The 9,579-nt window shown below is 38.1% G+C and overlaps 1 protein-coding gene across 4 annotated transcripts in view; it reads left to right on the top strand.

Annotated features, from left to right (window-relative positions):
- The first annotated feature begins 401 nt into the window (after positions 1 to 401).
- LOC135705141 (aldehyde dehydrogenase family 3 member B1-like) overlaps positions 402 to 9,579 on the top strand; it is an 82,369-nt gene continuing 73,191 nt past the window's right edge. For 2 of the 4 annotated variants that reach the window (XM_065226723.1, XM_065226722.1), the window contains exon 1: positions 408 to 1,213. The gene's annotated coding sequence lies outside the window, so the exon portion shown is untranslated. Of the gene's footprint in view, positions 1,214 to 9,579 lie in introns of all 4 variants that reach the window. The other 2 variants (XM_065226724.1, XM_065226721.1) reach the window with 2 other exon arrangements.

The raw sequence follows: 9,579 nt of genomic DNA, 5'->3' as shown, positions 1-9,579 counted from the left end.
TAAAGTTCCAGTTGGGACGTACTATTCATGAAGAAGAAGACGAAGGTAATGAAAGTGAACCGGAAGGGTAAATGTGATTAGATTAATAAATATCTTGTGACCTCCGAAAACTAACTTTGATTTATAAATTGAGGTACCATAGAAGAACATAAAAGGTATACCTATGCGTAAAAATATTTTCAATAAATAATTTCAAATCTACTTCCGTTTGTATAATACGCGTTTCACAGTCTATGATCAGCACTCTCGCGTTGACAGAAGCTCGCAGTGTACCGGGTTTACTGGTGTGACACTAAATACTAAACACAACAAATGCGAATGTGCGCGCCGATAACATTGGACTTGAATTTCTTTCCTCATGTAGATGTACACACGCGGCGCTACCGGCCGACGGACTGGTTTGACGAAGCAACAGTATCAGCTATGGTCTCGAATGAAGCAGTCCTCTGCCCGGTGTACACACCACATTTTTGACGGTCAACGGTGGTCAACATAGCGAGAACAGCCGAAATTATTCAACCGGTCTCGAAGAATTGTTAACGAGCTTTATTTTTGTTGATGCCTGACTGGATACAGAAGGAGCTTTGGATGCTTTGAGATTTTGTTTTTGGTGCCCTATTTCGAGACATAAAACTATGTGGTTCTTGTCCGGATAAACTATTCGACTAGCGGTCAGCGAACTTGACGGAGGGAGAAGATTGAAGAAAAGCGATTAGTTATTTTTGGAAGTGACCAAAGGTGTTGGCTTGTAAAGAATCCTACTTCGGATTGCGTTGGGTGAGGTTATTCGTGTTTGCAAACAATGTGGAAGAAATTTGAAAATTGATGTTCAAGCAAAAATTGGATGGTGTGCAAAGTATAACAGTCAGTTAACGACCTCAGCATTCTAATACACCTCGATAAGAAAATAGTAATCGGTGTTACAATATCGTGTGGACTGCATTGTGCTGTGCTTGTGAGAAAAATCTGATTCACCCGAAATTATTTCAAGTGTTTTGAGCACGTTGGACCGCGAAGATAATAATCGAAAACATACACATCAACCGTCATTACGCAAATTTGCCGATGTTGTACAACTTCAACGTTCAAAATCAGCCGTAGAAAAGTGGAACACCGGCATTGGACTCATGAACACAAATTGTTCGCGATTCAAATAGGCAAACCTAGTTGGCTCAACGCAGCACGCGTTTAGGAAGGAAAAGTAACAAACAGCGTAAGTTCGGTTTTGTGCTTTCTTATATAATAATTGTTTTGATGCCTCTCGTTCACGCGACTTTCTGCTTGGTTGGTACCTTATGGTAAACAACTTGTGATGTTTAAACTTTAAGCTATGTATAGTTGAAAGCTCAGCTCTGCATTGTTTTAGTTGGTGATGGTGATGAAACATAAGTCGACCTTTGCTGAAAATTACATTTGGGAATTTACAAGAATACTTGATTAATTTTTGAATATGCATTATCTCTTTCGACAATCGAAAAATTATTTAACTTGATTCATTTTCTACCGCAACGTAATCGGTATTTTAGCAATATGAAAACATAAACTTTTATACATCAATTTTACTAATCATACAGGTGGCAGCAATATGCAGAAGAAATAATAAATCGATGAAAGGAGAAGTAGTATAGTGAAGTAGTTTTCTTAATTATCAATAGTAGGAGGAATAGTGTTGATTCAATAATTCATCGTCTCATACCTACAATTATTTTAGAAGTTAATTTAGCAAGACATAAAGGGTGTCCACAGTTAAATTGCATCAATTAGAAATACTCGCCAAAAATAAATCTGTCAATCGGTTGTCATGAAACTTTCAGGGAATATAATACTATATATAAGCTTAGTTTAAGTATCTTTATGTAGCGGCGCCAGTGGTGTAGTGGTAAGCGTGATAACCTCTCACCCCAGCAGGCCTGGGTTCAATCCCAGTCAGTGCCGCCGGGATGTTCTGAGGCTAAACATCTCTGATCACGCCTTCTTTCGATTCATGAGTTGTTGGGTCGATAGGTAGGGTCCAGGTGTGGGAGCTGCCTCCCTGGTGTTGGTAGCATTGGTGCTCAGCACGGAAAACATGATCGACGGAAAACAAATCAAGGAAAAAATAGTATCTTTATTTCACTCTATTTCTTCACCAAATCCAAATGCCCGAACTTTCTTCTTAATTTCACCAATTTCTAGATCTGCCCAGAAATTGTAGGAACCTTGTGTGATTTGAGGAACGGAACCAGTCGTTTTTAATGCACTCAATCATGTAGACTTGGCCATTTACGCTTGTAGTTGTTACGAAAGGCTTGCTCCGTTTTCCGCACGAAAAAATCGTCTGTCAAATCATTAATTTCTTGGGGAACTTCGATACTTGCTGTTTCTTGAGGGACTCTGAAACATCAAACTTGTCTTTCGCAGTCACATAATGGTTTAGCGGAATTTGTTTGAAGTCCACTTTTACGTATGTTTCATCGTACATGATGATAGCGGTGCCGATGGTGTAGTGGTAAGCGTGATTGCCTCTCACCCCAAAAGGCCTGGGTTCAATCCCAGTAGGCGCCGCCGGGATTTTCAGAGGCATAACATCTGTGATCACGCCTTCCTTCAGCTTCTTGATCCCTGGTTCATGAGTTTGATGGGTCGATAGGTAGGGTCCAGGAGTGAGAACTTTTTGTCAGGTGTGGATTTTTCGTGACATCCCGAACGGTATTATTTTTGTTTGCATTTGAAGGCAGCAACCACTTTCTTGTGATCTTCAACACAGTACGGAACACTTTTTCTTGCACTCACTTGCTTCCGATCGACAGTTTAACCGTTAAACGTTCTCTGAAACGTTTTTACACGAGAAACAGTAAATTTTTGGACTCCCAACATCTTTCCAATGGCCCAGTGCGAAAGATAAGGGTTTTTGAGCTGAGTGTGCAAAATTTTCGCGCGCACGCGCTGTACCTTCAACTCTAGTTCATAAACTGCTAGAAATTTCACAATAAAACTCAATGAGCTGGATTACCGAGGTGAAGCAATCTTTTAAGTTGTGTGAGTAAAACCACTGTAAGATACAAGCAATTAATGACGTCACTAATTGAGTTTACGTTGATTTTTTAGTTTACTAAAACAACCATATTTCACGATCTGCTCCCCTCTCTCTGTACCTCATTGAATAAAACTCACGCAGTGTAAATAATACACGGTGAGGCCATCCCACCCAAAATTTAATTAAAACTAATCCAAAATGCAAAATGTTACAGCTTTTTTAAAGTGATGCAATTTAACTGTGGACACCCTTTATTTAGTACAACAATAGTGAAAAAACCTCATTTTAAGATTTTAAACCATCCAAAGAGTCACAAACAAGTTCTGAAAAGCGATTTTTTTAAATCAATATCGCTTGATTTTTTTTTAGTTTATTAATTTGTCACTAATACATATCCATCAAATTTCCGTAATTTTTTAGGCTGACATGTGTTTACTAATAAGTTCGCCTTGCGCGTTCAGCTTCAATCGAGTTTGAATGGGCAACTTAGTCAAGAAGTTTTGTTATTTAATGTGACACTTACTTTATCAAACATTATAATTTTTTGAATAGCCTCAATTTTTTCTGCATAAAATTCGTTGTCGCTGGATCTATTAAATGAGACCATTTCAGCCCAAATCTCTCCATGAATACAAATTGGAGGCCAACAATATTACGAAATAAACAAAATGTAGTTTGAAACATGTTCATCGAACATACAGCTATTGAAATAAGGAAGATTGGCGAGTTTGGACTGGCTTGGCTTTAATGATGAAACACTGTCTTGGTTTTTTAGGAAACAATCTCATAATATTATTCTAATGCGCAATTTGCGGGCGTCATTTAAAACTGTTCGAATAAAGTGTTTTATCGTCGTTCTAAAAAGTGAGTAGGTCTTGAAAGCCAAACGATGAAGATTCTTCAAGCTGCATTTGGTTTGTTTCTTAATCATTCTGACCTAACACCATCAACAGACATACAAAGCAGTACCATTGGCTCAGGAAGTAAAAGACCTTCGGTATAGGAAAATTCACGAACCTCTCATTTACTAGTAATCTAGTAGCTCAAAAGATCAAGGTACTAGCTTAAAGCAGTATAGTCAACAATCAATACGAAACTAACGATTTTAAATTGGCTCACTACTTGACTAGCCTATTGGTCCCAAGCAAATCGATTAACGTATCCCATTCCAGTCAAAATTCTAGTACAACACTATGTTTGTTTTGATTCGCTATGAAAGTTTGACAGATAAAAATAGGGGTTATTGGATTTTCCTATGTTTAGAGGGGTGATTCGACTAGCTTGGGACCAAAGATAGTACCAGAGCTGAGCCAAAAAGTTGAGCACGTTTCTTCGGGACCTACTTGTCTTAGAGTTACCTCTATGGTATAGTTACCTCTATGGTACAATCGTCATATAAAAAGAAAACTAACGATTGGATGTTGGCTCTGTAAAGTTTATTCGATTGAGCCTGTACAAATAAAGTAATTAACAAAAACAAAATACAATACAATTCATATTGCTGAAGAAAATTGGTCTCATTGCTTAGATGCAGAGACCATGTATTTGATAGCTGATTTTTTATTTTATTTATTTTTATTATAGTCCCTTTATCACATTTTAGAGCATTCGTGACTTATCCGGGATGATGTTTGAACTCATGACCCTTAGTGGATGTATGGATGGTAACCACCAACAAACTATTTTAACTGAAGACTAGCTTATACAAACATATATGTATAAGCAAATTTTTGACAGCATAAGCTTAACTTCAGCAAATTTCCCGAGAATTGGAAAATCTAGAACCTGTTTCTCAGGAATTCCCGGGATTACGGAAATAAGAAAAACAAAATGGTTAAAAATAAATAAAAGAGTTGAAAAGGAAGTTTTTTTTAACAACGCAAACGTTAATAATATTTAACAATAGCGGTTCTCACATATCTTCAATATCCGGTAGAAATTCGATTTACACCGTTCGAAAAATTCATGTAAATTTATGCAAGATATAGCGCACATATTTGGCATAAATTTACGCGATATTTGGTGTAAATTTAGGCACAATATCGCATAAATTACATGATTTAGCTGTTTATGCCAAGTATGGATCAAAATTAAAAGAAGGGAGATTTAACGCGATAAAGGGTGATACGGTCAAAATTTGGTCAAGGGAAAACGCGTGTAAATCGGTGAAATCGTTTATTTAAAAAATCAAATTAAATTTCTTTTTCAAGTTCAATTAGTATAAAATTCAGGAAAAATATTCAGTTAGGCTTCCGCTTTTCCAAATCCGAATGCCGGGCCTTACGCTTGACCCCTGCCATCAGATTTTGTACAGCCACCTTGTCCACCTTCTTCGCCGCAGAAAGCCAGTTTGCCTTGAACTGCTGCTCGCCCTTAGCAGTTTTTTTGGTCTTCTTTAGGTTCCGCTTGACAATAGCCCAGTATTTCTCAATTGGGCGGAGCTCTGGCGTGTTGGGAGGGTTCTTGTCCTTGGGAACCACCTGCACGTTGTTGGCGGCGTACCACTCCATGGCCTTTTTACCGTAATGGCAAGATGCCAAATCCGGCCAAAACAGTACGGAACAACCGTGTTTCTTCAGGAAAGGCAGCAGACGTTTATTCAAACACTCTTTCACGTAAATTTCTTGGTTGACAGTCCCGGAAGCTATGAAAATGCTGCTTTTCAAGCCACAGGTACAGATGGCTTGCCAAACCAGATAATTCTTTGCGAACTTTGACAGTTTCATGTGCTTGAAAACATCTGCTACCTTTCCCCTACCTTTTGCCGTATAAAACTCCTGTCCCGGAAGCTGCTTGTAGTCGGCTTTGACGTAGGTTTCGTCGTCCATTACCACGCAGTCAAACTTCGTCAGCATCGTCGTGTACAGCCTCCGGGATCGCGCTTTGGCCGTCGTATTTTGTTTATCATCGCGATTTGGAGTCACTACCTTCTTGTAAGTCGATAGTCCGGCTCGTTTTTTGGCTCGATGCACGGTTGTAGACGATACACCCAGCTTATTTGCGGCATCTCGGAGAGAGAGGTTAGGGTTTCGCTTGAAACTACCGGCAACTCTCTTTGTCGTCTCAGCGGTTTCCGGTTTTCGATTTCCCCCCGATCCAGACTTCCTGGCTGTCGACAAACGTTCCCCAAACACTTTAATTACATTTGTAACGGTTGATTTGGCAACTTTTAGCGATTTGCCAACTTTGCGTGCGAGTAGCTCGGATTTTCGCGATGCGCGAGCAAAATTTTGATACGCTGCTCTTCTTGCTTGGACGGCATTTTGACAACTGAAGAGTGAATTCCAAAATCAAAATAGGAGCAGCATTCTACTTACACACACCTTCAAAATGAGGGGTGTTCAGGTTTTTTTAATGCAAAATTGAAAGAAATACGTCAAGTTGATATTGACCAAATTTTGACCGTATCACCCTTTAGTTAAAATTCAGAATTTTTTCTGTGTAGCAAAACAAATAAAATTGTATATTTGGCGAAAATGCGCGTTCAGTTTTGTTACAACACATTAGGTTCTTTGATCTTGAAAAAAAAGGTATCGTCTGAGAGCTTCGTTTTCTGAGTGAATAGTCAATGAAATCAATAATAGGGATTAGGATGACTGCAACAGACTCTCGAACAGACTACTCTTTCTAGCATACAGCACTGCAATGCAAGTGTGAAAGAGTGAGCTGTTTTGTTCTTTCGTACTTCCGTCAATTTTACCGCTGTCAGTATGCCCAAAAGTGTCAGATTTTCCAATAATGTCAAAATAATGTGAGCTACAGTGCATCTGTATGTGGTTGACAGGGATAGAGCTCCCCTGCATCTTAAATGAAGATTTAAAACAAATTAACCGTCACTGTTTGACACTGAACTAAAAATATTCAGATCACTCCAATACAAAGTACCACCGAGGGGCGCTAAGATGGTGATTTTTGCTATTGTAATCACACTTATTTAAAATAGTTCCAGTATTCCAAAATTGATGAAATTTTGAATTTCGGTTCCATTTGACATGCAGATTACGAATATGCAATAACCTCAATACCCCTAAAGACCCCAATTGCAGATAAGGTGAAAACACGTTCACTTTCAGGTGCAGTCAGCTGGATTGTTTTAAGAACATAAACTAATTTCAAAAAATTATTTGTCAAAATGTGCATGCTCTTTCTGCATTACTTTGCTTATGTCACTGAAGTATTGGCTTAGCAAATGCAGATTCAAGTTGTAGAAGTAGGTATATTTTTTATTACTATCAGGGCGTCACAATATCAGCTTCAATCGACAAAATAGATGTGACGTAGATTTCTTTTTCTGTTGAAGTCAAGCAACTTCGCATCATTTAAGCAGCTCAGTCGGCGTCTACAAACAAATTTTCAATTGTTTGTCTATCTTTTTCCCGTCACTTCATTTGTCTTTTTTTCAAGCTTCGGTGAAGTGGACGAGTGAAGGAGCGCTCGACTTTGATTGTTTCTGGCGGAGATGACGGAGAATAAAAATATATAATTTTGTTTCGATTGTGGAAACTGTCATTAATTTAACCGGTAGGGTGTTTCTTATGTACCTTCACATCTCTGGGATTAGAATACGATTGCTGTATGAAAGAAAAAAAAAACGTATGAGAAGTGTGTTTACGTGGTTGGAGAAACGAAGTTAATTCATGATTAGCTCATTTGGAAATCTCGACCAACAATTTGAAAGGGCCTATCTGCTTTTGTAAACCCTTTCCTCCTAAAGCGAGGCCGCCCACGCAAACCAACAGCACCATCGGATAGGGGAAACTTTCCCCTACACGACGATGCCACGATGCCGACGATTGCGTGGACAGCCTTCGGTTTGCGAGGAAAGGTCTAAATCAAGATTTAGCACACAGTAATATAGTATTATTTGTTCACACATAATCATACTTACGGACAAGGATAGCAGAAATAGCCGGGTTAATATTCCATTCAGAAATGATTTCTTTATACCTCGTTACTCTCCTTAACTGTCGGGTTTCTTGAGTCCATTTCGACTGCATTTTCCTCAAGTGCCTATAGCCTCTTCCTCCGTTTCTTGATCGTTGTTGTCCAAAGATGCACTTTCAGTCACTACACCAGCATACACACCCGTTTTTTATTGCGGCAAAAAATTGCTGGATTTTTTCGAGCTGGAAATCCAGCAATCCTTTCAATAACAAAATATTGCTGTGGATAACCAGCAAAATAATCCAACATAAAAATGACAGTGCCTTTCTGTAGAACCAGCAAAATTTGCTGGTAGTTCAGTGATACGGAAGAAGAATTTATTTTGTTGTATGAACAGCAAAATTAGTAAAGTATCATTATGAGTAATTCAAACGTAATTTATTTCACACTTTTGCATCATAACTGTATTTCAAATTATGTAGTGATTAACTTTAAATCGCAAAACACATAGAAAACTAGTATAAAACAATCAAAATAAATTATCTTGCGATCAAGCATGCGATCAAGAATCCACTGAACATGTTTGTTTGTTTGCTGGATTCATAGTAAATCTTATTTTTTCTGGACTCTGTTCAGCAATTCGTTTTGCTGGAAGGCTGATTCAAAATTTTTGTTGTGTACACACCAAATTTAAATCAATGCAGCTGATTTTGGACTTGATGAAAGATCAGCAAACTTTCCAGCAAAATATTGCTGCTGAATTTTCCAGCAATTCCATCTTCTGTCTAAATGAAAACATTAGACTGAAAATCAGCAAATATTTCAGCAATATTTATTAACTGATTTTCAGTAATAAACAATTTTAACATTTAGCAGCATTTTGCTGATTAAACTTTTAAACCCAGTAAATTGAATTTGTTTTCACTAGGTACTTCTAGCTTTTGTTAAAGATCATTGATACAATTATACAAATAATAAAGACAAAATAGCCAGACTCTTTTCCATGTAAAATTTATTAAATATAACCAGTGTCCTTATCTACATAATTTGTAGTTTTTTTACCTCTTGCGGTGTGGACGAATTTGTACGAATGCAGCATACTTGCGACTGTGATGCTATCAGTTTGACAGCTCTTAACTGGGTGTCCAGCAATCGTTTATGTTAGTTGAATTTCTCGGTAAAAATATCGTTTGCTGTTTTTCAGTAAAGCATTTGATTGCTGATCATGATCCAGCAATCCGTTTTACTGATATTGACATTTTAATTTGGTGTGTATGTAGGTACTGCTGCCGCTGCTTTTCCTCATCCTGGTGATGATTTTCTAGTTCCTTTTTGGTCTTCCGCTTTGGGCCATAATTCACCGGGTGCCCCTCCATCTGAAAAAGGAAGCATTTATCCTTATTCCCGTCATAACATATATTGCCCTTCCGATTGAAGAATTGCAGCGAGGAGGGAATCTCTTTTCTTCACGTCCATGTATACATCTGACACACTTGTGTACATGTCGAGGCCCAACTCCGCAGGGAATTTTTCTCGGATGATACACTTCATTTTCCCTAATGGGAGAGTTGACAGTCTTCTTAATATGTTGTCATCGAATTTAGCGTATATTTTGTCAAACTTTTTTTTAGCATTTTTGTATGTTTGTGCTCACGCTCAGTTGATACATTTAACAATAA

This window comes from Ochlerotatus camptorhynchus, unplaced genomic scaffold, assembly GCF_037179485.1.
Source record: "Ochlerotatus camptorhynchus isolate MF236.1 unplaced genomic scaffold, CSIRO-AGI_Acam_v1.1 ptg000258l, whole genome shotgun sequence".
NCBI lineage: Eukaryota > Metazoa > Arthropoda > Insecta > Diptera > Culicidae > Ochlerotatus > Ochlerotatus camptorhynchus.
Note: the sequence above shows the minus strand (reverse complement) of the source record. Positions and strands in the feature narration are given on the sequence as shown.